General features: G+C 45.3%; 2 non-coding genes across 2 annotated transcripts; one reads left to right on the top strand and one right to left on the bottom strand.

Annotated features, from left to right (window-relative positions):
* The first annotated feature begins 2587 nt into the window (after positions 1-2587).
* LOC112087423 lies at positions 2588-2694 on the top strand. Its single transcript, XR_002900104.1, has one exon. It is a non-coding gene; the product is annotated as a small nucleolar RNA R71 (small nucleolar RNA).
* Positions 2695-14678: 11984 nt separating this feature from the next.
* LOC112087429 lies at positions 14679-14785 on the bottom strand. The gene has a single exon (XR_002900110.1). It is a non-coding gene; the product is annotated as a small nucleolar RNA R71 (small nucleolar RNA).
* Between the last annotated feature and the right edge of the window lie 9104 nt (positions 14786-23889).

Here is a 23889-nt window from a genome sequence, read left to right as displayed (position 1 = left end):
CACTCTTGCCTCCGAAACTGACGAGCTGGGGGGCTAACTGTTGGGGTCGGTTTTCACCCCAAGCAGATAAAACCATCTCAAAATGACTAAGTATGGAAGAAGGACAAAGTAGCCGAGCCGTGCTCACCAAGACAAGTGGGAGAGCCGTGCTCACCAAGACAAGTGGGAGAGCCGTGCTCACCAAAACAAGTGGGAGAGCCGCGGTCACCAAGTGGGAGAGCCGTGAAGATAGACCAGTGGGGAGAGCCGTGAAGAAAGATAGATGGGCCGAGCCGTATCGTAATGGGCCGAGCCCCACTCCAACATGCTTGGGCCGAGACGCGCCTCAGTAAGGTGGACCAGATCATGTCTCGACTAAAATGGCAAGTGGGCCGAGCCTTGGCGAAGTTAGATGGGCCGAGCCGTGGAAAAGTTCAGATGGGCTGAACCAAGGCCTTGAGAGACGAAGCCCATAAAAACCCTAGGCGAAATACAAAGGCGGTGAGGCGCACGAGGCGATAAGGAAATATTCCGAAAATCTTTCCCGAGATTCTCGGCTAGGCGGTTCAGAGAATTAATATAAATAGACGATGTATACAATTCATTTTGTAACTTTTGCGACCCTAAGCAATAAGAGCTAAGCACTTTTACAGCAAGAAAAACTTTCTTTCGATCTTACTGTTCTTGACGATAAACCCTAGAAGTTTCCGATCCCTTAGTTTTCCTTAAACAAATTTCTGGTTGTGCGAGTTTTGGCTCACACAAACTTGTACCCCTCAATTTCTTCTGCTAAGAGCCCATTGTCTCCTTGTTCCATGGTTAGAGTAGCTTGAAGAGGGTCCTCAATGTTCAGTTCCTCAAGCAACTCATCAGCCAACTGATCCATTGTTTCCACATAGAAGCATTGACCCTCAATGGTGGGTTTCTTCATCATCTCATTCACATCAAACTTGAGCTTCTCAGACCCAAGTTGAAGCTTTATTATCCCACCTCTCACATCAATAGTAGCTCCTGATGTGGCCAGGAATGGCCTGCCTAAGATAAGAGGATCAACTGGTTCCTCATCCATTTCCAGCACAACAAAATCAGTTGGAACCTCAAAACCACCAATCTTGACAGGTAGATCTTCCAACATACCAACAGGTAATCTAACTGATCTATCTGCAAGGATAAGAGAGATCCTTGCAGGTTTGAAAACTCTAAAGCCCAGCTTCTTTGCTATGGAGAATGACATCAAACTGACAGAAGCTCCCAGATCACAAAGACATCCTGAGAATAGAAGAGGTCCAATGGCGCAGGGGAGTGTGAAACTCCCTAGATCAGTCAACTTTCTTGGTATGGACTTCTTCTGAATGATAGCACTGCATTCATGACTTGGTACCACCATGCCTTGAAGCTCTTTAGTCTTGTTCAGAATGGCATCCTTCAAAAACTTACCCATCTTTGGCATCATTAGGAATGCATCAATGAGAGGCATAATGAGTGGTGTCTCATTGAGTGCTTTCTCAAAAACAGCTCTTGCCTTGTCTACAAGCTGCTTCTTAAACCTCCCTGGAAATGGGAGCTTGGGTTGGTATGGAGGTGGTGGCACATATATCTTTTCTGGTTCAGGTTTCTTTTCTACCTCTTTACCCTTTTCTTTCCTTGGTCTCTCAGCAACTTGATCATCTTTTAAGGCTGCCTCCCCCTCAGTTTGATCATTGTCCTCAATGATCACATTTTTTTGCTCAATACCAGGTAACTCCTTTCCACTCCTCAGTGTAATGGCCTTAGCATATTCCTTGGGATTGTGTTCAGGTTTTCCAGGTAGGTGGCCTTGGTTCCTTGAGCTTGAGGCCTGGTTTTGCTTCAGTTCTTTGATTTCCTGCTGCAATACATTCTGGCTTGCAAATATCTGTTGACCCTGAAGCAGTTGTTGCAGAATCCCAACCATATCTGACCCCATTTGTGGCTGCTGCTGAACTGGTGGTGGCTGAAACTGGTGTTGACCCGGTGCCCGCTGCTGGAACTGCTGTGAACTGAAACCAGTACCCTGAAATGGTTGCTGTTGCTGACCAAAACTCTGATTCTGAGCAAACTGATTCTTGGGTTGGAATGACCCTTGAAAGTTGTTCTTGGGAACAAAGTTCTTTGGAGCTTGAGAATTGGGATAGACCTGGTCTTGTGGGTTTGCTGCATTGGGATTCCTGTAAGAGAGGTTCTGATTTGCATTGCCATACTGATATCTCTAGAACCTCTGATTCCCAATGTAGTTAAGCTCCTCCTGTGTTAGACCTTCTTCACTTATGTTCTCAAAGATTTGAGAAGGTTCCTCATACTCTCCTACAAAGTGCATTGGCTTTTGAGTGGTGAATTTTAACTTGTCCAATTCACTTCTCAACTCCTTAACTTCTCTAGTGAGCCTCTGTTCTGAGCTTGAACCTTCAGATCTATTTGATCTGTCATAGTCTTCACCATAAGTGTCATTGCTCATTGCTAAGTTCTCCACTAGCTCTAAAGCAGCATGAATCCCCTTTCCCAGAAAGTTTCCATTGGAGGCAGTATCCAGCTGTTTCTAATCTTGGGAAGAGCTCCTCTATAAAGTGTGCTGAGAACAGAAGCCTCACTAAACCCATGGTGTGGGCATTGGTTGGTGTAGCTCCTGAATCTCTCATATTCTTCACCAAAACTCTCATTGCTGTGCTGAGTGAAGCTAGAGATTTGATTCCTTAGTTTAACAGTTCTGTAGGTGGAGAAGAACTTAGATAGGAAGGCTTGCTTGCATTGCTCCCACGTTTGAATGGAGCCTCTTGGAAGATTCTTCTCCCATTGGTGAGCTTTGTCACCAAGACTGAAGGGGAATAATCTTAGCTTGAAACTGTCTTTAGAAACTCCATTTATCTTTGTTAGATCACACACTTTATCAAATTGATCCAAGTGTTCCAAGGGATCTTCCATTGCTAATCCATGGAACTTTGAGTTCTGGACCATATTCAACAAGGATGCCTTCACTTCAAAGTTGTTGTTTTGCACAGGTGGTGCCTGAATTCCAGCTCCATACTGATGAGCATTTGCCCTGTCATTCTCTCCAACATAGACCTGTGGCTGCTCATATCTCCTTTGCTGGTGTTGGAAGGGCTGATGTTGGTGGTGCACCTGTTGTCTTTGTTGTACATTGGCTTGATGCCTCTGCTGATGAGTTGGAGCTTGTCCCTGGTGGTCATAAGCTTGCTGTTGATGCACCTGTTCCTGATGAACATTACCCTGATGTAACCCTTGACCAACTCCATTACCGTCTCCATTACCCTGAGCCTTTTGCTCCTGAACCGGTTGTTCTATGTCCACCACATGCTCTCTTTGGTCTTCCATATCAGCCTGATCAATCTGTCTTCCACGCCTGTCCCTTCTCCTCCTTGGTACCAAAAGATTAATGTTGTCGTTTAAGGGGAAAGGTGGACCACAGCTTCTTGATCTGGACCTGGTGTTCATGCACCTGAAATCACAAACAGAACTTGAAAGTAATCAGTAAAAACAAAAAATAAGCACTTGATCTCAAGAACAGATCAGAGCTTAATGCTAAACACTCCACAATTTGGAAACAGCGCCAATTGATAGACAAGACTTTTGAGGGTATCAGGGCTATCAATCCCCTTGTCAATGTAGCACAAAGAGGTTATCAATCCAAGAATGTGGTGATAGACACTAAGCTATGTGATCAGTTTCTCAATTCAAGCAAGCAAATGTGGTTTTGATTGACTAATGAAAACTACAAACTTAAAACAAGATTAATGACTAAGAAGTGATCAAACAAAGAACTAAGCAAATGACAAGTGATGAGAATGTATGTATGATGATGAGAAAGGTCTTAGACATGATAGTGGATTAGGGTGCCTTCAGTGATAAACTAGTGAGCTAATGAATCATATGATCAATGCAATCCATTCAACTTAAACATCATTAATTAAGCTAATCCTCTTATGAAGGTATCAACTCCTATGCTAAAACAGTTTCTAACCTAATCATCATTAGTGAAACATGAATCAACAAGCATTAAGAATCAGTTTAATCTGTCATTTAAGCATATAGACAATCATTCTCATGATGAATAACACTTAAACCTCTAACAACCTTGGTTCAGACATTTCATCAAACACTTTTGGTGCATGAAATGTCCAGAATCTAGACCACATATGATTTGTATGGATCTAGCATTAAGAACAGGTTGTAGAGAATGGAATATGCATGATCTAACCCCTAAGCTCACTAATCTACCACTTAAGCACCATAATCTACATATCTACGACCTTAATAATGGATTACTCACTAATCATGATCAACACACTAGATCCTTTGCAAGATGTGTTGTTAATCATGACTAGATCATCAAGTGCCACGGCCAAGTCTAAAGTCGTGATTCGTGGCCGTGTCAAGTCCCGAATGTCTGAACGATCACAAGTGCTGTCTTGCCACGGTCAAGTGTAGACCGTGGCATTACCCCGTGGCAGTTTCCGAATGCAAGTAAAATCCTTCCGCGGCCAAGTGTTACCTTGCCACGGTCAAGTGTAGACTGTGGCGTGAAGACCGTGTCAAACCCCCAAGAACTGCAATCAAGTGCCACGGTCAGATGTGGACCGTGACATTCCACCGTGCCATCTTTCCCTTAGCATAATTTCAAGGCCTTAATAAGGGTTATCAATCTCGCAGCGTTCAGGGCTCCTCGGACCACTTCACATTCAGGGAAGCGTAACTTCTAGGGTACTGGTCTGAATGGTGTGATTCTAGTTTCAGTGGATAGAAGACTCAGACATATTCAACTTTGGTGAAGGAATCTTTGGTGCTTGGGAAGTGGAAGGTTTCCTGGAGGGCTCATCTTCGCAGTGCATTGACACGATCAGAAAGAGGCTTCTAGACATGTGTCCATTCTGGAAACGTTATCTTCTTGCTCATAGTTCCGAATTTAATGATCTCAGACGTTCTGGAAAGAGGACTCAAATATCTCTGATTCTGATGATGTCTCTGTAAGCTGAATCGGTCTGGAAGTGCACCGTCCTTTGCATTCTTCGGAGCTCATCAGGTCGGTCCAAAACGGCAGCGAGACAAGAGTTCCTTCCGACAAGTTTAACTCTCTGCTCACGCCTTTAAATCCTATGATTCCACCTGTTCTGGAACCATGATCCAATCTTCTCCAACTTTGATGAAGCACCCAACAGCTGAATCGGACCGGAAGGTTCCCCGAACAGGCGAGTTCGGAAATGTGTCTGCACCCGGGAATTTTGGCAGAGAAACTTAACCAGCCGCTACGCGTTTTGGCCGAGGAATCCACCCGCGGTACATGCAAATTGCCGGGAAAAACCTTCCTGCAGGACGTGAGAATGGCCGCGAACCTCCAGAAACCCATTTTCACCATCTTTCAAGCCCTGATCCCCATTTCTCTTCCTGGATTCACCTTTTCAACTCCAAATAGCTCCAAATACACCTGATAAACACTCAAAACATGCAAAGACTCATTGGGACCTAATGCAACTCCTAAGCATTAAAACAAACCCTAAGGACCTAAAATGCATGAAATAAGATATGATTTGGAATGAAATATACAACCTAAATGATGCAAATTATGAACATCTCAATTGAGTGTCGTTGTCTGTGACGAACCCATATGGTACTCCGTGTCGGCAGATAATGAACTTCCAGACAAACTTCTTGACATTGATTCCTTGCATTTTGGGGTATGCCTTAGCCTCGACCCATTTGGTGAAGTAATCGGTGACAACGAGTATGTATTGTTTCTGGCTTTTCGATCGTCGGAAGGGTCCGATAATATCCATTGCCCATCGCATGAAGGGATATAGTGCGGTCAAAGTCATCAGGAGTTCGGTGGGTAAGTTGATCATCGGGCCGTGACGTTGGCATTTTTTGCATCGTGCAGCATACTTCTCACAGTCTGAGAGCATTGTAGGCCAATAGTAACCGGCTTTTTTTTATTTTGAATGTTAAGGAACGAGCTACGGAGTGGTTTCCTCCTTCACCTTTGTGTACTTTCTGCATGACTTCCATGATGTCGTTCCCGCGGACGCAAGTCAGAAGTGCGCCGGCTGCGTCCCATCTGTATAAGCTTCCTTTGATGACGACGTAGCGAGCTGCTCGAGCTTTAAGTCGCCGAGCTGCCCACTTATCCGCAGGAACTGTGCCATCGCCTATATAACCTACGATCTCCAAGGTCCAGTCTTCGGGTTCTTCTTCGCCTTCAGCCTTAATGTCGATCGGGACGTGTTGTCCTTATGACTCATCATAAGCATTGGATTCAGTGTCGATAGGTGCATCGGTTTTAACATTGAGGTTGGCGACAGGCTCCATGGTCTTCTTCTTCCTCGTTAGGGGTAGTGCTAAGTTTGTATGCGTTTCTTAATCACGACATCATGTAATGATGTTGCAAACAGGCGCCGGGTCGATGCTAGGTCTGTCGATTGCCTCGACTGGGATCGTTTGTCGAAGATCAGGGTCCGAATTAGATGCCAAGGCAGCTAAGGCATCAGCTGAGGCGTTCTCATCTCGTGGTATCTTTGTGAGTTTGAAGGTTGTGAAGTCTGAAGCAAGATCTTTGAGGATCTTTAAATATGCATTCATGCGATCGTTCTTAGCTTCATATTCTCCATGAAACTGGTTTGCAACGACCTGAGAGTCGCAGTATGCGTGAATGTGTTGAGCGTCGATTCCTTTGGCGAGTTGTAGTCCAGTGATAAGTGCTTCATACTCGGTGTTGATATGTGAATATCAATCAAGGGACAAAACAGTAATTTAGATCAGCAAACTCGGATTTTATTAGATCGATTCAAGAATACAACTGAGTTCGGTTAAATAACGAACTAAGACTTATGAAACTAAGAAGCTAAGGTATTGAGTTCTCAGTCTCTAAGTCTCTCTTGAATTTCTTGTGTCTTCTGGTGTCGATTCCTCTTCCTTTATATATGTCTTCTAAGTCGGTCTTTGCCGGTCTTCTCTGCGATATAGGACCGAGAAGACTTTCCTTTTCCTTCGGTCGTTTTTCTTTTCTCTCGACAATTTCCTTTCTTCTTGGCAATTTCCTTTTTCCATTCGGAGAACTTCTCGGTTCCTTTGAGAAGCTTCCGACCGACTTTGGCTTATTGGGCTATGTCCGGTCCAAGAACTCGCTCAGCCCAATTTTCCCAGTACGGTTCCTTCGTAAACCGAGCTTCATTTTGTGCCAATCTCGGTTTGTACCGGAGATTTCACCTCCAACAGTTAGCCCCTCCTCAGTTCGATGAAAGAGAGTGGCTTTTAGTCGAACCCATTCGAGCCAAATTTCAAAATTTAGGTCGCAAACCGAGCTCGGAAACTTCAGTCGGTTTGCTTTCCCGAGCGTTTCATAACTCGAATTTAATGTGGAGCGTGAATTCTGAAATTTCGTGGAAATCGAGGAACCACAATTTCCATTGTTTACTTATAAAGATGTAAACCTACCTAGCATTCATTATCTTGCCTCAACATATATAAGGTACGCTGCTCTCCCTTCTCTCTAGATTTTGTTTCTTTCTCTAGATTTTTATCTGTAGCTCTCTTTAGTTCTCTCTGCTTTTTCCGCCGTAATCTTTGAATTTTCCGGCCGATCTTCAAGTTTTCCGATCAGTCTTCAAATTTCTCCGATCCATCTTCAAATTTCTCTGATCCATCTTCAAACTTTCCGATCTATCTTCATCCTGTTCTTCGTTTTCTTTTAATTTCTTCTCAATTCTTCCTTCGAACTCATCTTTTGAACTGAAAATGTCTTCTGATTCTTCGACCAACTCTTCTTCTCATCAAATTCTCCTGGAGAATCGTCGTGAATCTTCGGAACCAAGTTCCTCCTCGTCAAATCCTTCCTCATCAAGCTCCTCTCGGATGGCGAGTAACCCATCGGCTTTAGTTCGCAAGAACTCTAGATTGGTCGGTGCCAATAGCAGCTGACCTCAACTGAGAATGGAGGCACCTGAGCAACTAACAGCCGAGACTCATGAGACTGGAGCTCGGATCGGGCCAGACAATCATGAGATCAAAGAGATCGAGGAGGTCATCGAATCCGAGAGAGAGACTCCACAAGGTGACAACGCCGGTGTTAACGACGCCGAGGACAATCTCGATGCGGTGAACGCTGCATCGCCACCGATGCCAAAGCGGAAAGTCGTTCGTCCTTACGATGTTCCGGCTTCTTCTCTTTCTCCAAGGATTATTCGCACCATTCTCGAAACCCACGGACTCACAGATGATGTCGTTTTTATTACTCCTGATGCTGGAGATCGGCCATGGAACGTTCCCGAAGGCTGCCGAGCTTAATCCTCCGGTTCCTACTACATCAGAGCTTGCTCTTCCTGGAGATCAAGCCGAGGCCTCGAATATTAGAAAGAGGCAAGAAAGAGATCCTGCTGACCGATCTCTGGAACCTGAGCCGGTGAAAAGGGCTAAAGTCTGCTTTGATTACGACGAAGAGGTCCCTTTCGAGGAGAACGTTGACGCCTGTGCCGACCTCTACCATAATATTTCTAGTGAGGTCCCAAGTCTTCCAGCAGTATCCGAGCTCTAATTCCCTAAATTGTACAAAGGGATCGCGCGTACAACTGCCGTGGTAATTTCCTGGTTCCATTCTTTTCTTATTTCTTTCCTAAGTATGAGTTCTGATTCTGTTTCTATTTGCAGCTCGCCAGCCAGACCAATAATTTGGTCACGGCATAGGAGGTTGCTCTGTATGATGAGCAGGTGAGGGTTGCAGAATTGGAGGACCGGATCTTTAAGGCTGAAGACCGCCTTGCGACCGAGCTTCATATAAATGAAGAGCTTCACAACGCTGTGGATCTGCTGAAACAGGAAAGCTCGGAGCTCAAAGCAGTCAAGGCTGAGCTGACAGAGGCGCAGACTTTACTGTCTCGAGAATTCAAGAAAAATAAGGAACAGCTGCATGGCTTAGCAGCTCGCTGGAGAGATCGGGCAAGGAGCGTTCATGCGAAGGCTTGCAAACGCTTGGAGAAGGTCATCCGAAGTTTGGATGACGCTGATCGAGCTCGTAAGCCTTATTTGGTTGTTAATCAACTTACCGGAGTTCTCGGCTTCATCAAAAAGCTGAAGAATAAAGGTGTATACGAGGTTCCTCCTGAGATGGTGGCTGAGATCGAGGCGAAGCATGCCGCAGCGCTGAATGAGTTTCGTTCGGTTGATGCATATGTTCTTACGGAGAAAGACAAGCGAATGTCTCCTCTTCCAGAAGATGGTGAGGAGACTCCAGCCGATAATCTGATTGGAGGAGAGCCAGATCAAGCGCGAGGGGAGCAGTTCGGCTCAAACGAAGAGATGCTTAACGCGGTCCAGACCGCTGCTTCTAAGACTGTTTAGTCTTTTATTTCTTTCTCTTTTTAATCGAACTTAATTTCCCTTTAATGGGTTATTTTATTTTGTATGCTTTTGGTAACCCTCAGTGGGATTTTATATTTTAAACTTATTTTCCTTTCGGAAGGCTTTTATTATATGCTTTTTCATTCTGCATTGAGTATCTTTACATCTTTTTCATGTTTCGAAAAATCTGCTAAGTAATAGGTCGATGTTTATTGAGTTTAATTCTAACTTAATTTTATCTTCGGTGGCGAGTTGCGTTAACTCGGCTTATATGTGCAAGTGTTGAGAACTTGGCTTACAGTGCGAATCCGAGGAGTTCGGCTTAGGGTGCGAGCATTTGAGCTCGGCCTGGGGAACCCAAGTGAGTCGTATTGTACTGGAAGAGTGAGTTTGATCGAACTCTTGTAAACGCACGATACGAGCTCAAGGTTTTCTAAGTCGAACCTAAGTATGCGAGATGGGCTCGGCTTATTGTTCTTGGTGACTTAGAATTTTCAATGCGGGACTGGCCCCGGCTTTATAATGTGGACTTTACCACAGCACCATGTGGGTGTTAGCGAGACGGATCTCGGCTTTTTAAGTTTGCATTCATGTGGAATGCTATCGAACAACTGGCCAAGAAGTCGATGTTGGTAAAGTAGGAGTTCGGCATCTCGCGAGTATCGAACTAAAACTTGGACGTTTTTACTTAATAAAATTTTATTGATGTTATAGCTGGACTCGGTCACAAGCTGCGTTTGCACCGAGCTTTTCAGCGTTCTTTTGTTTGGTGTTCTCGTAAACTTTGCAAAGTACGAGATCGCCATCTTCAAAATGACGGCCTTTCACCTTCTTGTTGTAGTAACGAGCTGCCAGTTGTTGGTAGTTTTGTATCCTGAGTAATGCTCGTTTGCAGTGTTCTTCGACTAAGTCAATTGTGTCGAGCATCATGTCTTTATTCACGTCGGGCTGCTGAGTGAGCATGGTTCGGCGAATACTAAGAACGTTGAGTTCGGCTGGACACATAGCTTCCGTACCGTACGCGAGAAAGAAAGGTGGTTGACCGGTAGAACGTCGTGGCGTAGTTCGATGGGACCATAAGACGCCATCGAGTTCGTCCGCCCAAGTTCCCTTAGCCGTATCCAGTCGCTTTTTCAGACCATCGATAATGGTTTTGTTTGTGGCTTCGCCTTGTCCGTTTCCTTGTGGGTACCTCGGTGTGGAGAAACTTAAGCGGATTTTCCACTTGGCGTAGAAGTCAGTGAAAATTATCGAAGTGAACTGAGTGCCATTGTCTGTGACGATCTCGTACGAGACGCCGTGTCGGCAGATGATGATTTTCCAGACAAACGTTTTGACGTTGATTCCGTGTATCTCGGGATACGCCTCGGCTTCGACCCACTTGGTGAAATAGTAGGTGACGACCAGAACGTATTGCTTCTGGGTTGTAGACCGGCGAAACGGACCGATGATGTCCATTGCCCAGCGCATGATGGGATATGGTACGGTCGAGGTCATCAGTAGTTTGGTAGAAAGATTAATCATCGGGTCGTGACGTTGGCACTTCTCGCATCGTGCAGTGTACTTTTCGCAGTCGGAGAGCATAGTAGGCCAGTAATAGCCGGCTTTTTTTATCTTGAATGCTAATGACCGAGCTCCGGTGTGATTCCCTTCTTGTCTTTCGTGTACTTTCTGCATAACTTCCATGATGTCGTTGCCGTGAACACAAGTTAGAAGTGCGCCGGACGCGTCCCATCTAAGGAGAGTGCCTTTAATGACCATGTATCGAGCTGCTCGAGCCTTAACGCGCCGATCTACCCATTTGTTTGCGGGGCCGTTCCGTCGCCAATGTAGCCGACGATTTCTAAAGTCCAATCTTCGGGCTCGTCGTCGCATTCAGCTCCGATGTTGATTGGGACGTGTTGGCTTTCGGATCCGTCTTCGTGATCGGACTCGTTGTCACCTTGTTCATTCATATCGGTATCAAGATCGGTGACAACTTCCTTAGTCTTTTTCTTCCAGGTGAGGGGTGGAGCGAGGTTGGGAGGGGCTCATAGTCACGTTGTCTCGTAATAACATTGCAGCTCGGAGCGGGCTCGATACTTGGTCGTTTGATTACTGCGACTGGAATGGTTCGCTGGAGGTCGGGATCGGAGTTAGTCGCAAGGGCGGCTAAAGCATCGGCGGTAGCGTTCTCGTCTCGCGGTATCTTCGTGAGCTCGAAGGTCAAGAATTTCGAAGCAACATCTTTGAGGAATTTGAGGTATGCGTCCATGCGATCATTCTTGGCTTCTTATTCTCCGTGAAACTGGTTAGCTACGAGTTGAGAGTCGCAGTAGGCGTGGATGTGTTCGGTGCCGATTCCTTTGGCGAGGCGCAATCCGGCGATTAGTGCTTCGTATTCAGCTTCGTTGTTAGATGCCGGGAAGCCGAGGCGGAATGATTGTTCGATTATCTCGCCCTCGGGGGCTTTGAGATGAATTCCGATGCCAGAACCTTAATGGGAAGAGGAGCCATCGGCATGGAGGATCCAGCGTTGTACAGCCGGAATTGCATCGACGAGCTCGGGTGGGAGTTCGACCAAGAAGTCCGCCAGGGATTTCGTCGCGGTCCTTCCTCGGTATTCGATATCATATTCGCTGAGTTCGATGGCCTGATATACTCATATTTTGTCATGTTTAGGATTTCATTTTTGTCCAAATATTGAGTCTCATGCATACATTTAGGTAGTTTTACATATATTTGACTTTGCTTTTGTCATTAGTTAGGAATTGCATTAGTTCCTAGAGATTTTTGCACTTTTGGAGTGTTTACAGGTCATTTGGGGCTAATTGGGAGCAATTGGGACAAAAGCCATGGAGAGACCATCACCTTATGTGCATCAGACTCGGACAAGTGTTATGGAGCCGACAATCCCTCAACTTTATCACCTGAAAAAGAGGACTTGCACCAGGATTCAGCCTCTGTAGTCTTCATACATAATGTAGAGGGTCGAGTCTAGTTTCCATAACACTTGATATAGTCCTATTTGGAGTTGTGAGCTGAAAGTTACGGCGATAAGAAGCAGTACATGTCTTGGAGCGGATAAAGGACCAAAGCAACGCGCATCAAAGAACCGGTGGAACGGAGCCCTTTCCGTCGTCATCTGAACCCGAACCCTTCACCAAAGTTGGAGATGAAGGAGCCATCTGTCTCATGGAGTTGACCGATCAAGGTTTGGACCAGTGAGAAAGGAGTTATGAAGGATTTGGTGCAAGCGGTCTATATTCATATCGAGAAGGAGTACCGACCAAAATCAGGTCGGTATTACCTTGGAACCTTGACGATTTTAGCTGGCTTTTGGAAGCCAAAATGCCGAAGAAATATCGACGTCCTGCACCGACTGAATCCTGCTCGGTATTGATCCCCTGAAGCTATCCTTAACGCTGCACCGAGGTGAGTTCAGCCGGTGTAGCGCCTTGGGGTAACCACTTTCAAATTGCCGAAGAAATATCGACCTCCTGCACCGACTGAAATCTGGTCGATACATTCTCGAACCAGAACGTTTTTATGGGCATTTTTGGGACCAATACCTAGTTTGTTCTAGGTTGGCCCATCAAGAAACTCTACCTATATATATGTTTTAGTCATTATCTAGCAGACTAAGCTTTGTTTTCTCTTGTTTCTCTTTGCCTCTTTTTTGAAAACCCAGATTTTGTTAAGAGAAATCTCAAGGATTTAATCAATCTTAATCTGTTTCTTATCATTTTTTCTTCTTATCTTTGCTTCTAATCATGTTTAACATCACCTCTTGCAAAATATTAGGTGTGTTAAGCATGATTAGTGAGTAGTCATCTTTTAAGCTTCTAGGTGTGTAGATTATGGTGCTTAGATGTTTGATTTATGATGTTTAGGTTTTAGATTCTCATTTTCTTTCCTTAGTTAGCTGTCTCTAATGCCTTATTTCATGCACCAAATGTGTTTGATGAAATGCCTGAATGAGCTAACTTAAGGGTTTATGTTTTGAATGACATGGAAATGTTTGTTTCAAGCATAAATGACATATTAGAACTGTTTATTAATTCATATTGATCATCATTACCACTAATGAGAGTTAGGTTTGAATGCTGATTACTATAGTGGTCATTGTCTTGGGAAAGAAATGATCTTGCTTTGAGTTCTAAGTTGATTGGAATTTGAGATCATGTGATGCTTGCTTTATCTTTCTGTATAAGATTCAGTCTTTCTTAGCTCTTATTTTGATGCACAAAGAGGCTGTCTGGTCATATTAGACTTGGAACCTTATGCTTGTTGATTGCTTATTCACTAATAGGAATTAGTCTTGATTAAGTAATTTGCAAAGGGATTTCTGTCATGGGAATGAATTAATCTATTTTGGAAGTCTAGACTAAAGAATTGCAAGTGTTGTATTGTTTGCTTAGCATCATGAATTAAGTATTGAAAGCACCCTGATCAATGATCACATCTAGAGGTTTAGCTTTATCTTTATTTGGATTTGAGCCTTTGCTTTGTTGTCTTGCTTGTTTAGTTCTTAATTACTGCTTGTTTGTTCTTGCTTGTTTTATTATATGCTTTTAGATAATCTTGGTTACCAACTCATCTGTTTAGTTAGACTTGGATTAAGAATTGATCCTTATAGGCTTAGTGTCTAGAATCTCTCCATTTGGATTGATACCTCAAGTGCTACAATGACATGAGTAGTTGAGGAATTGATCAAGAATTGAAAAATTCCTGCTATCAATTTGGCGCCGTTGCCAATTGGGGATTCATTCTAACATTAGGACTTTGGATCTTCTTGAGATCAAGTCATTTTCTTTTGTTTTACTGATTACCTTTCAAGTGTTGTCTTTGTTTTCAGGTGTATGAACACCAGAAGTGAAGAAAGAAGACAAAGAGAAAGAGCTGAGCACATTGAGAGGTTGGGTATGGATCAAGGGCAACAGGCTCATGGTGGTAATGGAAACCACCAGGCTCAGCAAGAGGGTCCAGCACCACGTCCAATAACAGTTGTGGGAGCTGGTGATGAGGCCAATACTCAGGGTCAGACTCATGGGATTCAAGCTCCTACACCTGAAAACGATTTTGAGATCAAATCTGGCTTGATCAACATGGTGCAATCAAACAAGTTCCATGGCTTGGCAGTAGAAGATCCATTAGATCACATTGATAACTTTGATAGAATTTGTGATCTAACTAAGATGAATGGAGTGACTGAGGACAGTTTCAAGCTGAGGCTATTCCCTTTTTCTCTAGGAGACAAAGCTCATCAGTGGGAAAAGTCTCTACCTCAAGGATCAGTCACAACATGGGAGCAATGCAAAAGAGCATTTCTAACCAACTTCTTCTCTTCATCAAGAACAGCAAGGTTAAGAAAGGAAATCTCAAGTTTCATTCAGAAGAACCATGAAACATTTTGTGAGGCTTGGGAAAGATTTAGAGGGTATACCATGCAATGCTCTCACCATGGATTCTCAGATGCTCAGCTGCTAAGTACCTTCTACAGAGGTGCTTTACCAAAGGTCAGACTCCTCTTGGACACAGCTTCAAATGGTAATTTCATGACCAAGGAAGTCAATGATGCCATGACCCTAGTGGAGAATGTAGCTCAAAGTGATGAGCTTTATGGATCAGACTTTGAAAGGAATTCAAGAGGAGCTGTGAGTGCTGAAGAGGAAAGGACAAGGAAAGACATCAAGTCTCTCAATGAGAAGCTAGACACACTTCTCTTAGCTTCTCATCAGTCAGCCAACTTTGTTAGAGATGTGAATCATGTGTTTCAAGACACATTTCAAAGGGAAGACATCACAGCTGAGGTGAACTTTGCAGGTGGCCAACAAGGTTACCAAAAGGGCTTTACCTACAACAAGAATCCCCCAAACCAGAACTTCTATCCTCAAAACACTCAACAACAAGGTTTTGTCCCTCCCCAACAATAAAGTCTCCAACGAGCTCAGGGAATAAGGATAAAGAAGTGCAGAACCTGTTCCAGAAAATCCTCAAAGGTCAAGCAAGTGGTAGAACGGCAAACACTTGTCCGTTGATCGGGATATAAAACGATTAAGTGCCGCAATGCGTCCGGTTAGCCGCTGGACTTCGCGTTTTGTTGTCGGTGATGGGAGTTCGAGAATTGCTGCGATCTGCTTTGGATTAGCTTCGATGCCACGCTGAGTGACTATGTATCCGAGGAATTCGCCAGACGTTACGCCAAAGGTGTACTTGGTGGAATTAAGTTTCATACCGTACTAGTCGAGAATATCAAAGCAGGTGCGAAGATGGCCGACATGATCGGAAGCGACAAGTGACTTGACGAGCATACGTCAATGTAAACTTCCATAGTCCGCCCGAGCTGGCTTGCGAACATTCGGTTGGCTAGACGTTGGTACGTTGCCCTCGCATTCTTCAAACCAAAGGGCATGACCTTATATCAGTATATGCCGCGATCCGTGATAAACGATGTTTTTTCTCGGTCTTGAGGGTGCATGAGGATCTGGTTGTATCCGGAGAATGCATCCATGAATGAGAGGAGCTCGATTCCGGCGGTTGCTTCCACGAGGCGATCAATATGAGGCAAAGGAAAGCTATCTTTTGGACATGCTTTATTGAGGTCGGTGAAGTCGACACAAATTCTCCATTTGTCGTTCTTCTTTTTAACAACCACGGAATTCGCCAACCAGTCGGGATATTTGACTTCGGTAATGGAGCCAGTTTTTAGTAATCGTTCGACCTCATCATTGACGGCTTGTGCCTTCTCCGGTCCTAGTTTTCGGCACTTCTGCTTGATCGGTTTGTATGTCAGGTCGATGTTGACTTCGTGACAAGCGATTTGTGGATCGATCTTGGGTATGTCCTCTAACTAACCATGCGAAGGTGGATGAATGTTGCTTCAGGAAGTGAACGAGGGTGTCACGGATCTTTGGATCGAGTTCGGCGCCGATGCTGACCTGGCGTTCTGGCCTTAGTTCGTCGATGCAGACTTGAGTAATCGACTCTTGCTTAGGCTTTGTTTTTTGGACAATGAGGTCGGCAGTTGAACCTTGCGAACTGATGACGCAGGCTTGGCTGGCTGAGCGAAGCTTGCATTCGTTGATATAGCACGATCGGGCGACGGCTTGGTTACCTTGGAGAGTGTAGATGCCGTCGGGAGTCGGGAATTTCAGGCATTGGTGATACGTGGAGGCAACTGCCTTCATTGCGTGTAACCAAGGTTTTCCGAGAATAGCGTTGTAGATCGCTGGTTAGTCGAGGATGAGGAACTGGATAATCTTTGCAACTCCGGCAAGGTAGATCGGGATTTTGACTGTGCCGACCGTCATGCAGCGTTCGCCATCAAATCCCGTGAGAGGTTCGATGAAGGGCTCGATCTTGTCTGATGGTATGTCGAGCTGGTCAAGCGCGTCTTTGAAGATAAAGTTGACCGAGCTGCCCGTATCGATGAGAATGCGACTAACTTCAACATCGTCGAGAAGTAGCTCGACGACGAGGGCATCGTTGTGTGGTTTGTGCCACCCGATTGTGTCGGCTTCGGTGAATATCAAAGAGGTTCCCTTCGGTGGATCATGCAGGAGTTTAGGCACGGTTACGGCCTGTCTGCTGTATTCCTTGATGGCTCGAACTGAATAGCTGCAAGTTTTGATAGCTCCCATAATCATGTTGACACGTTTCCTAGCTTTGGGAGTATGGTTCTATGGTGCGGGGTCGTCGCGGTTGCGTTTCAGTTGCTCGGGATGGGCGGGTGGATTCAGCGGAGGAGGCGCTAAAGCCGGTAGAGCTGGTGGATCCTTGGCGACGGCATTCTCGAGCGGTGTGTTATTAGGTCGGGGCGACTTGTTTCTTTGAGCGGTTGAACGACGGAGGTCGTCGAGTGAGATTTGTCCTTTCCGATATTGTGCAAGCAGGTATTCCCGCGGATGTCTGCAGTCCTCGGTGCTATGTCCTTTGCGATTATGGAATTTGCAGAATAGCGACTCGTCTTGGTCTTCCTCGTTGCGTATCCATTTATTGTTCCACTGCTTGGTCGGTTGTTGGATGGCGTTGGCGTAGAACTTTTTACGATTCTCGTACCCTCTGCCATAGCCCGATGGTGGCTAATAAGTATCGGCCTTTGGTCGCTCGGGCTACTTTGCCGAATAGCTCTGTTCATGAGCCGCCTCCTCTTCTTCTTATGCAATGTAAGTGTTCGCTTGGTGTAGTGCGTCTTCCAAGGTCTGCGGAGGGTTGTGCTTGATCGCGCTTCGGAAGCTCGTTTTTATCCGAGCTCCCTTCTGTAGACATAAGAGGGCGGCTTCATCGCTAATCGTGCAATTAGCGACAATCGTTTTGAAGCGGTGGATGAAGTCGCGGAGGCTCTCGTTTGCTCCTTGAGCTATTAGCCATAGTTCGGAGTTCTTGGTGTTCTGTCCGATGAACATTGAGAAGTGCTTGACGAAGGCCGTTGTCAGCTCCTTGTAGTTATATTTTGAGTTCGCCTCGAGTCGCGAGAACCAGTCGAGAGCACTGGATCGCATCTTTCTCCTCGGCTGACCTGAACTGGTATCGGTTCATGCAGATTCTGAACGAGGTCAAAAAGTGTCGGGGATCGGTATTGCCTTCATAGATCTTGATCTTGAGTTTCTTCAAGTGTTTGACGGGCGTTCTGGCTATGCGCGGTGTTGTCTTCTGTGTTTCCTGAATAACGCGGTCGATCTCTGGTGCGGCGCTTGTTGCCTGATGGATCTTCGAGGTGATTTGGAGGAATTGTGCCTTCATTGCCTCGAACTCGGCATCACGACTTAGATCCGGCGGTGTTGGGGCATTTGCCGATCCGACAGCAGTAGATCGCATGGTTCCAGCTGGGGAGTTCGGGTTTGACTGAGTTCGGCGATCTGTGCCGCCATCTGACTGAAGCGCTCTTCGCTCCTTTTTTGGATAGCTTCGAACTGTGCATTGAACACCTGGAGTAGTAATTCAGTTCCAAAGCCTCCTACGGTTGGGGGAGTTTGCCCGGCCTCTGTTCCAACGGTCTCCCCAGGGCTTCGTCCTGTTTGCTCCGCGGAGGCTCGGATGTTGTCGTTCCCTTGGCCGAGAGGGTTTTCTTCCTCGTGGACATTGACATGGTCGGTCATTGCTGAATCGATCTTTCCGGAATCCGATCTAAAACTGAGTATTCTGTTAAGCCCCCTTCCTGGCGCGCCAATTGTTGATATGTGAATATCAATCAAAGGACAAAACAGTAATTTAGATTGGCAAACTCAGATTTTATTAGATCGATTCAAGAATAACAAACTAAGACTTATGAAACTAAGAAGTTAAGGTATTGAGTTCTCAGTCTCTAAATCTCTCTTCAATTTCTTGTGTCTTCTGGTGTCGATTCCTCTTCCTTTATATATGTCTTCTAAGTTGGTCTTCGCAGGTCTTCTCTGCGATATGGGACCGAGAAGACTTTCCTTTTCCTTCGGTCGTTTTCTTTTTCTCTCGACAATTTCCTTTCTTCTCGGCAATTTCCTTTTTCCATTCGGAAACTTTTCATTTTCCTCCGAACTTGGAGAACTTCTCGGTTCCTTTGAGAAGCTTTCGACTCGGCTTCATTGTTTGACGTCGGGAATCCGAGGCGGAAAGACTGTTTAAAGACCATCGGGGAATTTGAGGCAAATTTTGATTCCAGATCCTTTCTTAGAAGAGGAGCCGTCGGCGTGAAGGATCCATGGTTGCACAGTTGGGTTGGAATTGACGAGCTCTGAAGGTAATTTGACCAAGAAATCTGCAAGTACTTGAGACTTGGTCGCAGTTTGATTTTGGTACTCGATATCATACTCACTGAGTTCGATAGCCCACTTGGCTAGCCGACCTGACTGGCTTAGGCTATGGAGAAAAGTGTGAAGTAGGGGCTCGTTCAGGATGACGATGTATGTGATTGAAAATAAGGCCGTAGTTTCCGTACAGAGATGACAGTGGTGAAGGCGAACTTCTCCAAAGTGGGATATAGGTATTCCGAGCCATCAATTGACTTGCTGATGTAAAAGATTGGCTTCTGCTCGCCTCTATCTTCCCAAACGAGCACGCTGCTGACTGCGTACTCCAAAATTGCGATGTAAAGATAGAGTGTTTTGCCGGTCTCTGGTTTGGAAAGAACTTGGGGAGTAGACAGGTACTTCTTGAGTTCGGTGAAATTTTCTTCGCACTTGTCGTTCCACTCTAAGTGTTTGTTTCCGCGGAGGAGTTGCCGCTATTCGTCCTGTTAGCTGTTGGACTTCTCGCTTGGTCGTTGGAGAGAGAAGCTCTATGCTTGCTGCGATCTGCTTTGGATTTGCTTCTATTCCACTTTGAGTGACTATGTATCCAAGGTATTCGCCCGACGTTACTCCGAACATGCATTTGGTGGGGTTCAATTTCATGCCATACAGGTTAAGTATGTCAAAGCAAGTGCAAAGATGGCCGACATGATCAGTTGCGACGAACGATTTGATGAGCATGTCGTCAAGGTAGACTTCAATGGTTCGTCCGAGTTGACTTGCGAATATTCGGTTGAAGAGGCGCTGGTAAGTCGCTCAGGCGTTTTTTTAAGCGGGACGGCATTACTTTATAGCAATAGATGCCGCGATCAGTGATGAACAAGGTCTTTTCCAGGTCTTGGGGGTGCATGAGGATCTGGTTGTACCCGAAAAATGCATCCATGAATGAGAACAACTCATTTTCGACAGTTGCTTCGACGAGTCTGTCAATGTGCGGCAAGGGGAAACTGTCTTTGAAACATCCTTTGTTGAGGTCGGTAAATTCGACACAGATTCTCCACTTGTCGTTCTACTTTTTGACGACCACCGGATTCGCTGTTCAATCGGGATATTTGACTTTGGTGATTGATCCGGTTTTGAGTAATCGTTCGACCTTGTTGTTGACTGCCTGTGGCTTCTCTGGTCCGAGCTTCCAGCATTTTTGCTTGATAGGTTTGTAATTTGGGTCAATGTAAAGCTCGTGACAAGCGATCTGTGGATCGAATCTGGGCATATCCTCGACTGACCAGCGAAGGTGGAAGAATGCTGCTTCAGGAAGTGAACGAGACTTTCCCGGATTTTGGGTTGAGTTCAGCGCCGATGCCAACCTGGCGTTCCAATCGTAGCTCATCAATGCAAACTAGGGTTATGACCTCTTGCTTTGGTTTTGACTTCTGGATGATGAGGTTGGTTGTTGTACTTTTAGAGCTGATAACGCAAGCTTGGTTGGCGTCATGTCGGTTGTACTCCTTGATCGCCCGAACTGAGTAACTGCAGGCTTCGATGGCTCCCATGATCATGTTAACGCGCTTTCTGGCTTTGGGAGCATGGTTCTATGGTGGCGGTTCGTTGCGGTTGCGCTTTTGCTGCTCGGGTTGGGCGGGTGGATTTGGTAACATCAGTGGAGGAGGTAGTAGTTCTGGCAGGTCCTTTGCTGGGGCTAGGCCATCGGATTGTGTTTTATTAGATCTGGGCGACTTACTTCTTTGTTGGTTGAACGGCGGAGGTCGTTAAGCGAGATTTGCCCTTTTCGGTATTGCGCAAGCAGGTATTCTTTTAGATGTCTGCATTCTTTGGTGTTGTAACCTCTGCGATTGTGGAATTCGCAAAACAAAGCGTCATCCTCGTCAGTCCGGTAATACTTATTCCATTGCTTGCCCGGCTACTAGACTGCGTTGATGATGTTGGTGTAGAACTTTTTACGGTTCTCATATCCTCTATCGTAACCTGAATGGGGCTCATATGTATCGGTTTTGGGTCGCTCCTTGTACTCGACTTGTTTAGGCATAGAACTTCGGTCGTGGACAGCTTCCTCCTCCTCTTCTGCTATGTACGTATCAGCTCGGCGCAACGCATCCTCTAGAGTGTGGGGTGGATTATACTTTATTGCACTTCGAAAGCTAGTTTCGATCCGAGCTCCTTTTTGTAGACATAAAAGGGCGGCTTCATCGCTCATTGTACAATAAGCGACCACCATTTTGAAGCGGTGAATGAAGTCACGCAAGCTCTCGTTTTCTCCTTGAGCGATCTGCCACAGTTAGGAGTTCTTTGTATTCTGTCCAATGAACATTGAGAAGTGCTTGACCAATGCTGTGGTTAACTCCTTGTAGTTGTTTATCGAGCAATACCACCGAGGCTTTCGATAAACAGTTGGGATTGGACCGCATCTTTTTCTTCAGCAGGTCGGAACTGATATCGTTCATACAAATTCCGAATGAGGTCAGGAAATGGTGCGGGTCAGTGTTGCCTTCATAAGTCTTGATCTTGAGCTTTTCCAAGTGCCAAACAGGTGTGCCTGTGATGCGCGGGGTGAAAGGTGTCTTCTGTGTCTCCTGGATAACACGATCGATCTCCGGAGCCGCACTCGTTGCTCGATGAATTTTTGACGTTATTTGGCGAAGTTGTGCCTTCATTGCCTCAATCTCGGCGTCACGAGTTAGATCTGTCGGAGCTGGTGCGCTCGCTGACTCGAGAGCGACGGATTGCATTGTCCCAGTAGGCTCACTCTCTGTATTGAGATCGTTAATGATGTTGCGTGCTTGCAGCGGAGTTCGGGCTTAACTGAGTTTGGCGATCTAGGCCGCCATCTAGCTGAAGCGTTCCTCACTTCTTTGGTTGATGGCCTCGAACTACGCAGTAAAGGCTTGGAGGAGCAGCTCGGCATAGAGGGATCCGGTGATGGAGTTCGTTGGGGGTGGTCGCATGTTCCCTCTTTTGGTGTTTGTGCCAGTGCTGGTACCGATAGGGGTTCCCCCTGCTTCCTCTGCGGGAGGTTGGTATCACCGCTGCCGAGAGGATTCCTGTTGTGCTCTTGTCCGAGGGGTTGATCGTCCTCATTTCGGGTATCGACGGGATTAGGTAAGTCCGTCATGGTCGATCTGACTATTCCGTATTCCGATCTTAATACTGTGTTTTTCATGTAAGCCCTCTTCCTGCCGCGCCAAATGTTGATATATGATATCACAAAAAAGGGCAAAACAGTAACTTAGATTGGAGTTAGGTTTTATTAATATCAGATCGGAGAAATACAAATGAGTTTGTTTATAAGAGTGATAAACGAACTAGGACTTGAGGAACCTAAAAGCTATCAATGTCTTGAGTTCTCAGTCTCTAGGTCTCTCGAGATTTTTTGTGTCTTCTGGTGTCGATTCCTCTCCCTTTATATATGTATTCTAAGTTGGCGTATATCGAGGTTTCTCCTTGATATGGGACCGATAGAACTTTCTTTTTCTCTCGGGACTTTCCTTTTTGTTCAGTAGTTTCCTTTTTAGACCGATCTCAAGAAGTTTCTCGATTCCTTTGAGAAATTTCCACCGACTCCACGTTTGTGGGTCAAGTTTGGCCCAGGAGTTTGCTCGGCCCAACATTCCCTGTTCAATTCCTTTGTTAACCGAGCTTAATTCGTACCGATCTTGGTTTGTACCTGAGAAAACCGGAGGTGTGGTTTTCACCTCCAACAGGTCTCTAGGGTTCCGAAATTGAGGCTGGAAAATGACTTGGGCTTCAGTAATGGACTTCTTAAGTCGGAGATGTCTGGTTGCGGTCGCGTGAAGCGTGATCGTGGAGAATGAGAGCTTGGCCGGGGTCGCATGGCTCTGGCCGCGGTGGATGGGCTGTTGGTCGCGGTTGTGTGGCTTGCCGGCCGTCTTCATATATCTCCGGGGCAAATATAATATTTTGAGTTCCAACCGTTGGAATGTCTCCAAACCAAGTGCATTTGAAACCTGATGGAGTCCTCTGTTAAGTGTCCAATTTTGAGGGTGATCAGACGGTGAGAAGGTCTTCGTCTCTCCATGAGAGTTCTAACGGTCCGAATTTATCCAAAAAATTCACTTTGTTCCAATTTGCATTTCTTTCTCCCAAATTATGTGAAAATTCTTTTAAAATCAAAAAACATAGAAATCATTTGAAAATCTTTGAAAATTGAGTAAAAACACCTGCAAAAGATATTAAAGTGATCCATAAAAATGATCATAATCCGGTGTTATCAGTCTTCTCCAAGGTTTCGCATATTGTTAGCCACCTCCATTACTCTTGAGAAGTATTCTGTGATCGTCTCTCCCATCTTCATTTCGAGAATTTCAAAGCTTTTTCTCAGCCTTTGCAGTTGTGCACTCTGCACTTTATCATTCCCTTGATACTTCTTCTTCATCGACACCCACATATATTTTGATGTCTCCTTCAGAATTGTTTTGAGAATTGTCTTGTCTATAGAGGCAAATAAATAGATTTCACCTTGTAATCAGTCATAGTCTTCTCTGTAATCCTTTCCAACAGCTCTACCCTTTGTTGTCCTGAGTAGACTATATTTTTCTCCTACCTTGGAATCCCGGTTTCAATTAGATCCCACCATTCCTTAGACCTGAGCAAGTTCTATATGAGTATGGCCCAATGCTCGCAGTCACCATCAAATTTTGGTATGATCATCGTCTCTTTCTCACTCATTTTTTTCAGGCTCGTCAAGCTCTGATTCCACTTGTTATCTTTTGCTCGACAAACGTGGAAAGAAATTTAAGAAATTGTGAAAAGAGCTGAATAGATCTTGTATTCAAAAATGAAAACAGAGATAGTCTTTATAAAGACTTTGCTACAACAACTAACTATCATG

This window comes from Eutrema salsugineum, unplaced genomic scaffold, assembly GCF_000478725.1.
Source record: "Eutrema salsugineum unplaced genomic scaffold, Eutsalg1_0 scaffold_18, whole genome shotgun sequence".
Lineage (NCBI taxonomy): Eukaryota > Viridiplantae > Streptophyta > Magnoliopsida > Brassicales > Brassicaceae > Eutrema > Eutrema salsugineum.
This window is presented reverse-complemented; position numbering and strand designations above follow the sequence as displayed.